Source organism: Myotis davidii, unplaced genomic scaffold (assembly GCF_000327345.1).
Source record: "Myotis davidii unplaced genomic scaffold, ASM32734v1 scaffold709, whole genome shotgun sequence".
Lineage (NCBI taxonomy): Eukaryota > Metazoa > Chordata > Mammalia > Chiroptera > Vespertilionidae > Myotis > Myotis davidii.
The window spans coordinates 157768-166936 of NW_006300219.1; positions in this window are offsets into that span (position 1 = coordinate 157768).

Sequence of the window (9169 nt, forward strand, 5' to 3'; positions counted from 1 at the left end):
TTCATTTTCTTTACCTGCATGTTCCTTATTCATATGATGTTCTATTGGTGTTGTCTGTGACCTTTTTCTTTTCTCACTTGTGCATGCTCCCCACAAGAGTAATTAAGAGTTATTTAGGGCTTCAGTTACCATGTGTACACTCTGGAAATGTTCAAATTCAGATGTCCGGTTAACTCACCTCCTAAACTTCAGTAGACTCAATAAGTATTAATAGAGAATATACTGCATGGCAGGTCCTGGTCTGGATACTGGACATCAGGAAATGAATAAAGCTTGGTTTCAGTTGTCAAGGCTCATATATAATTTTATATTCAGCTACTTACTCAAACTTAGAGCAATAACAATAGCAATGATGAGTTTTTTTAAAAATCTGCTATCATTTGTTGTGAAGCTATCAAACAACTTTGTGCTCAATACACAGTGTTCTCTGGCCCACCAGAGCACACAGGCACGGCCTTGCTCACTCACAAGCCAGGCAAGGCTCAGGTGCATCACCTCAATATGCATTCTCAATCCAGCCTAACAGCCAGGCAATGATAAGTAGACATGGACCAGATCACATCTTGATAATATGTTATAGGTCATTTCATCATTGATCCTAAGATCATGGTGGTTTTCATCTGACTTTTATATCTATGATAAGAAAACTAAGATGTCGGTAGATAATTTCAATCTGAAGTAAAAATGTCATACCACTTTTAAGCTTCCAGATGAGTTAAATATCCCAAGATTGCAAGTTGAGTTCTTTTGAAAAAAAGCTGTATTTTGCAACTAGTTCTCTGAGTAAATAATTTTTTCAATATTATATAATTAGAATAAATATGTATAAAATGGAAGTTGAGCTTGTCACACATAACCCCACATTTTTTAATTACCACTTCTTTATTATTTTGATTGATTAATTTTGTAACTTATAAATTTTAATTTATAAAGTAAACATTCCCTAAAAAAATGCTTTTATTTGTTTTACATGCTGAGGTTCTCCATTAGATTTTGATGGGAAAAAAATCTAGTGCCAAAGAAATTTGAAAACCATGGAGCAAACGTAAGGATTTAGCCCTGCGAATGAGGCCCCTCCTGGGCAGGCCTTCCTACATCTTCAGCCCCACATCCTTCTACACCCCTCACACATACCCTGCACCTCGACATGCAAAATCCCCTGCTCCTCCTCTATCTGAATCTTGCCTTATACACACTGTGTTCTCTACTGGAATGCCCTTCCCCCCCTCACCTCTCATTGAACATCACCTCTGGGAAGCCATCCTGATATCTGCTGACTGAGGGAGAATGTGTGTTCTCATATCTGTGTTCCCACAGAAATGCTTCCCCAGCACCTCCTCCATCACCAGTTTTGTGTGTGTACATGTCTGAGTTCCTAGTTAGGAAGACCTGTAGCTTATTTATATTGACTTACTTAGTGGCTACCCACTGCTGGTTCATAGTATATACTTAATAAATGTATGTTTAATGACCAGAGAAGCAATTTAGATAAGAACCCAGATTTAGTCTTTAAAAAATCTGAATTTTTAAATTTCTAAAATGTCCATGCTTGATGTGTAATGCCTACTAAGCACCAGGTACTATTTTAACTATTCATATGAATTGCCTCATTCAATCCTCCAAACCAGCTTCATGAGGTAGGTATTAGAATTCTTATAGTAGTTTTTCAGATGGGGAAATGAGGCACAATGAGGTGGTGTAACATGACCTAATTCCTACAGCTAGTGAAAGGAAAGCTATGCGTGGATGCTGTATATCCTCCTCAGGATGTGCCTACAGCTTTCACAGAGACAGCTGGTGCAGTTGAGCATCTCAGTGACACAGTCGTGTTGACTATCCTCTAAAACAGATGTATTTGGGGACTGGTGAGGCCACTTTCCTCTGCACTAGAGGGTCCAGAGGGTGGAAATTTAAAGTTATGATTCCATTGTGTCTCTTACCTTTGCTCTGGTCCTTAAGGCTTGCTTCTCATTTGTCCTATCTTTAGAAAGGCCAGAGAGAGAAGATGAAGGAGCATGAGCATTGGGAGAATAGGATCCTGAATGTAAGGATTGAGTGTACCATTTTGGCTGACCTTCTTTGAATTTGTTTTATCATCTTTATGAGTCAATAACACCTGTGTAACATTGGTTGATATTGGTTATTGTTAAAATAAAATGTATATGTATGATATATCTCACTTCACTTTCCTTCCTTCTTTCCATTCTAATTACTTAATTCTAATGTGCTGTATGGTTTGAAAACCAAGGCTGTTAGAATCTCGCCTAAGATAAGCATTAAACAAGCTTCTGATATGGCATTCTTTGAGTAAAGCACATAGGCTGTTTAGAACATGTCTTCTCTTAGCAGTTACTTTGGCAGCAATGGGATCTTCTTTGCTGTCTTCCTGGTTTTTGTCCATCTTGCAGAGAGATGAGGTTGGGTTCCGGATAAGTGAGGGATCTTGGTAGTCATCAGTCTTAACATGGCACACCACTTGGTGGCAGCACAACACATTTCCTTTATCCCTACTCACATAGTGTGTAAAAAGGAGACACTCTACTATGGGCCAGTCTACTTCTCAATCTCCTACATTGCTTTTGATGTAAATTATTGCTTACACTTTTAGGTAAGAGAAAATACTGTTATGTGTGTTTTTATGCCCTCATTTAGGATGACATCAAGCTTTGCCAAAATCAAACCAGGCACATTTTATTAGACCATTTTCACTGGAGGTTTTTCTTACACAAAATTATCTACAATTTAAAAGGTAGAGAAATTTTCTCAGTGTTACACAGCTTTTTAAAAGATAGGGACAAAACCTTTATTGAAAGAGCAATTTATAATACCAGTAATTTTCTACCTCTGTCCTGCTATTGTTAAGGATAGCAGTTTTAAAAGGAACTCAGCTCTGGTCTCTCCACTTAGCCTGTAGTCTCTCTCACATAATGGCCTGTTTTAACTTCAGCCCATTGCCATGGAAGTAATTATGCCACATGATCAGAAGAGCAATTTGCTATGGAATCAGAAAAGCAATTGGGTTCAAAATGAAAAACAATCTCTATATATGTGAGGGAAAGAAGCACAATAAAGTGGGGAGGATCCAGAGAGCACTATTTTGTGTAGAAGAGTGCTGTGAACAAAAGTTATGAAATAAAATATTATTAGAGTAAGACAATAACATATACCGTGAATGAAATAATTTCCCTGATGTCCCCTTTCTTTCTACAATATTTTCCTATCATAGCACATGGTTAGATGGTCCCAAATAAATAGCTCTTTACAGCTGTTATATTTTCTGTATCAAGCATTCCAAGTGAATAATTTTATTTCTTTCATAAAATCTTGAAAAAGAGTCAAAGAACCCATGGCTATAGATGTGATCTGAAAATTAATCTTGTGCAATTCTCCTATCTTCAGGAGGGTTCAAACTGAAACTTTCCCAAGATAATCAAAATCTACACTGAAAATACCATACAATATTTTTTTCTGAGGCCAAAGACAAAGATCCCTAAGAGTGAATGATCAAATATTTTTTCAAGAAAGGAACATGATATCTGGAGTTGAGAGACCCTGTGGAAATCTGGACTCTGGGGTTTGCCAGCCCTGGGACTTGGACAAGTCACATAATGTCTCTGCACTCAAAATCAAAGATAATAATTGGCATCACAGACTTGTTCCAGTGATCAAGGGACACAATGGATATGAACATGTTTTGTAAGCTAAAGAATCCAAGCCCACAGAGCAGGAGTGACTTCTATGTGCACAGGCACCACTGGCTCAGCAGCCTGCAATATGGTGTAATCTGAGGTCAAAGGGAGGACACAAGACCCGAGTACACCCAGCAACTTTCTGCCTCCTCTGGGGAAAGCGAATCTGTGCTTTCCAAAGCCCAACCTTGATCTAGCACTAGAACCGTGGGGTTGAGTGACAGGAGATCTGGATTCAGGCCACTATCTTGTCACAAGACCCTAAGTTATTTATTTACTTATTTGGCTACTCATTCCAAATAAATAGTGGTTAGAGACACAAGCTTTTGAACCAGGCAGCCTGGGTTCAAATCCTGGTTTCACCCATGATTCAAGAGATTTCTTCGGGATAAATACAAATACTAGCCAGTATATATTTATCAAGCATTCAGGTAGGCCAGCATTGTTCCAAATGCTTTATGTGTATCAACTCAGGTCACCTTCATAATAACTCTATGAGGTTAGCCCCATAATAATTCCCATATTCCAAATGATGAAACCAAGGCCAAAGGGCTTCAGTAACTTGGTCAAGATCACTCAGCTAATGAGAGGCAGTCTCACACACTCATCACAATTATGGCGAACTCCTCTTAAAGAAATGTGTCAATGTATGTGAAATTCTCACACTGGTCCCTGCCATCAGTCAGCACTCAATGACAGCTATTATTTATTGTTTATTGAGGACCCATTATGAACCAGCCACTTTGCTAGATGCATGAAGAAACACAAGCTCTGCAGCCCCACCTCACAAATATCACAAATAATAACACCTGCTCAATTTATGTTCTGGAGATCAAGTCAGAAAGACAATGTATAGATATTTAGGTGTTCTAAATATTAAGCAAAAAGTAACCACATTTGGAAGTCTGAAATAGCATTAGTTTATTTTAGTTGTATCTGACATGATGTCCTTGTAAGAGGAAAAACTTAATCCAAGAGATATATTATAATGACCTTCTTGTTGGAATAAACATCATCTGGTGCTGTAGCAAGTGTCTAGAATCCCATTTGCCAAAATAACTGATTTTATTTTGTAGTTCCCAGAGTGTCACGTTGACTCCAACTATGTTGTCATAACTCTAGGTTGTTTATTTTCGTCCAGAGTCGGACACTTAAAGTGATATACAATTCTGTTTTGTTTTCTAGGACTTGCTGGCCTTTTACCAGAATAGTGAAGAATGAATTTTTCTAAACATACAATCAACATATATTTGCAAAACACTATACTAAGGACTATATTTGTTCATGCTTTCCTCAATTCATATCTACCACTTTGGAATAATTCTGTTATAATTTTTATATTACAAGGTTACATAATAAATGCAATAGAGGCTTATTCTTCCTTTCACCTCCAAAGAATGTCTTATAGAAGCAAGTTGAGCCTAATGCAATTTGTGAAAATATTAAAGAGCACATGGTTCTTTTAACCCAGCAGGCAAATTTCTAAGGGAACATAGTAACATGACACTAATCTGATTTTAAAGGGCATTTCTTGACCACCTACTCTGATCTAAGTTCCAGAATATAATAACAGCTGTGTTATGTTGGACAAGTTACTTAACTTTTCTGGACCTCAGTTTCTTTATCTATAAAATGGCAGAGGGGATAAAATACTTGTGAAGCACTTTCTAAGTATTTATTACATCATTTAAGCCTCTCAAAAAATATTGTGAAATAGATGTTGTTGTTTTCATTACATCTGATGAAACTAAAGCTTAACTTCCTGACCTAAGTTCTCACAGTTGTTAAACAGAAAGGTGAAGATTCAAACACACTGAATTTCAAAAGCCTGTGTTCTTTTCCCTCGACCAAAGGCCCAGGACAAGGAAGGATTGCGGTTGGAGAACTCAAAAGCCTAAGCAATTGGTGCCAGGCTTTATTATGATCAACTCAGTCGTCCTTATCCTAGTTATTTAGACACTCTGGCACCAGAATTTCTTGGTATCTGTGTTTGCAGGTCAGTGCTCAGAGAACTTCTCATAAACAGTTTCAAAATACCAATGCTCTATTTCAAAGGTAAGCAAAGCCAATTTGATTTTAAAGTCAGAAACTTCCGTTCCCTCTGCTCCATGACATGCTTTGCATGCTAGAGGTCAAGTTTTCCCAGTGATAAGGGGGCCTTAACTAGGAAGTTCTCAAAGCAGGAAAGTTGAGCATGAATGTCCCTAAGGTCATCAGTGGAGAGATGGCCTTGAGAAGAGGGCTTGATCTAAGCGGGCTTGCCACCGGGAGTCAGGCATGAGCAAATACACACTATTTTTGCCAAAGGTTATACACCTAGGGAAGCAGCTGGCATAGTTGCGATTGTTGCTGGCTATGGTGGGAACATGCAAAAAGAAGTGATGTCAATGTCTGGGTAGTGAGTGAAACTGAGAAACTTCCTTTGGAAAGGGTAAGGGTAGTGGGGTTTAGTGCCTTAAAATTCATGACACTCCTATGCTCCTTGCCCTTAACCTCCTCCTCTTCCTCCTCGTTCTCCTTATACCCTTCCTTCCCCTACTTCTCCTGCTCTCCCTCCCCCTCCTCCTCCTGTTTATCCCCCTGCTTGCCCTCCTTCATCTGTTCCCCCCTCCTCCTCTCTTCCCTTTTATTACTAATTTTTTCATAGAACAGCAATCAGTCCATTTTACTCAATCCATTTAACTCAAAGCATATTCTGTTTTATATGCTTATATTTTTTTCTTTCAATAAAACCTCATAAGACATGCCTCACACCAAGCCCTACCAGGTACCACTCAAGGTGATGAGCATACATTTTTCAATCCCTGTTGATATACTCATTCCCAGAAATGTTATTTCCTTTGGTCCTGTTCTTTGCACCTGTCTGAGGAAGATGCTGATGAGGAGTGCCACCTCACTAACCAGGTAGTTTTAAGAGATGTACCTGGGATAAATACTTAATGAAGTTAGAAAAATTACCATGTCCAATGGCAAGAGCCAGTTATTATAGTCCATAAAGGAAAATTATAACAACACTTTTTTAAAAATTTCTTTATTGATTAAGGTATTACATATGTGTCCTTCTCCCCCCCATTACCCCCCTTACTCATGCCCTCACCCCCCTGTTGTCTATGTCCATTGGTTAGGCTTATATGCATGCATACAAGTCCTTTGGTTGATCTCTCCCCCTTACCCCCACTCTCCCTTACCTTTCCTCTGAGGTTTGATGTTCTGATCGATGATTTTGTCTCTGGATCTATCATAATCCAGTCAGAGAAAGATAAATATCACATGGTCTCACTCATTTATGGAATATAATGAACAACATAAACTGATTAACAAAAACACTTTTAAAATTAGAGCACTTTTGTTTATTTCTTTAAAACACCATGAATAGAGTCCATATTCTAGCAGGATGGAAGAGAAAATGCAGAAAAATAATGGTTCTTGCTCTACTAACTTTCCTGTCTGTCTCCTAGAGCCTCTCCTGACACAAAGGAGGCCAGTTTGGAGTCAAGTGCAGAAGCTGCTCCAAGCCCAGCTACTCCTCAGCCCAGCCAGGCACTCAGGGCCACTTCTTCAGCCCTCAGGGCATGTCAGCTCCAGCCTTTCCCCAGTGCTGTCCTGACTGTCTGAGAGGAAGGCCAAGGGGTTCTCCAAACGCTTGTTGCATTGCCATTCTGTCAACAGGTCCACAGAAGCCAAGGTGAAGGCCTGGACTGTAGGCTTAGCCCTATGTTGCTCTGTGCTCACAGACCACAGTCAAATGAGGAAATTCCCCATGTGAGAGTGTTGTGTAAACTTGGCACCATTGTCATATTCACCCCCAGCCTTCTTTGCTAAATGATTGCAGTTCTTAGAGCCTTTCCTGGGAGCCTTCTTTACTAATCCTCTCTGAGGTGCATCTCTGAGTACTCCATAGAAAATGTTCTCTGCTTTGATAATCCAGGTCAGATTTGCAGAACCTAAATTTACTGAGGACTTAGGCATTTTTACACATTGGCTGCCTTTTTTGCTTAAATTCAGATGACAGTTGCTTAGTTCCCAACTCTGTTCTGCATAGATTTAGCCTAATATTAATAAAGAATCCTCAGGACCACTCAATCAGCCCAACCTCCCTCTATCCCCACCTTAGTAGCAGTATTACATCTGCAAGTAGAAAGGGAGAAGAATTTAATTACACAACCTGGGAAAGAGACTTTTCTGATTGTAGCAAAATATAAAATGTATTATGCCATCACTGAATTTAGTATGTGAAACTAGTGTAATTTCATAAAAAGAGCTCAGAATTGAGAGATGCGAAATCTGGATTCTAGCTTTGGTTTTACCACTTAAAAAATAACAGATTCTCAACCTTCCTTTTCTGCATCAGGGATCCCTTTGAAGACCTTCTAAATTCTTCAGAACCTTGATAATATATATACATACAAAATTTAAGGGAGAGACAATAGAGGCTGGCCCTTAGGGTAACTATCCTTTCCCAGTTTTTCTCTACAATCTTTTCTAGCCCTAATACTCATAGAGTCCATTAATCTTGCATTAGGAGGGAAACAATCTAGCAAGTTATATTTTTAATGTTCAAAATGCTAAGTGTCTCATACAGCCTTGAGAGGAAAACAGAATAGTGTTGAGAAATTTAATCAACTGGTCGCTGTATCTTGTCCTTGGTTCTTACAGAATGCTAAAATTATCCCCAGTTCCTCAGAGTGTTATGCGCAGTTCCATATGGTTCATATCCCAGAAATCTAGCAACACATCAATCTGTTTACATACCAATGTTATACTTAGATTGATATTTAACTCTGCTCAGAACCCATGCCTTGCAAAAAACTTACAAATGACAGCTCTGTGGTAGTAGAATAGATATTGCATTAAATAGACACTAGTAATCATTTTTGTTGCAAATAATGGTCCCTTTCTTTTAATTTATACATATATAACCTCATATTTACACACAGAGATAGAGCTGGCTATGCCAGAGTCCCCAACATCAACAAGTATGCTAAATACTGAATGTTGATTTATTTTTAAACAGCAACCAAATTTCTAGATATAAGCAGACTCAAGTAAAAATGTATGTAAAATAAATAAGCAGCTATCAATTCACATATAAAAAGTGTGCACTTATTCACTTTTTCTACTTGTTTTTATTTAATAGTACTAGAGGCCTGGTGCACAAAAATTTGTGGACTCGGGGGGAGGGGGGATCCCTCAGCCCGGCCTGTGCTCTCTCGCAGTCTGGGACCCCTCGGGAGATAATGACCTGCTGGCTTAGGCCTGCTCCCAGGTGGCAGAGGGCAGGCCCAATCCCTAGGTGCAGCCCCTGGTCGGGCTCAGAGCAGGGCCGATTGGGGAGTTGGGGCGCCGCACCGTCATGCACAGAGCAGGGAGATTGAGAGGTTATGATGCCACTCTTAGTCACGCTCAGGGTAGGGCCGATTGGGGGGTTGGGGCACCATCCCCTGTCACACTCAAGGCAGGGTCAATGGGGAGGTTGCGGC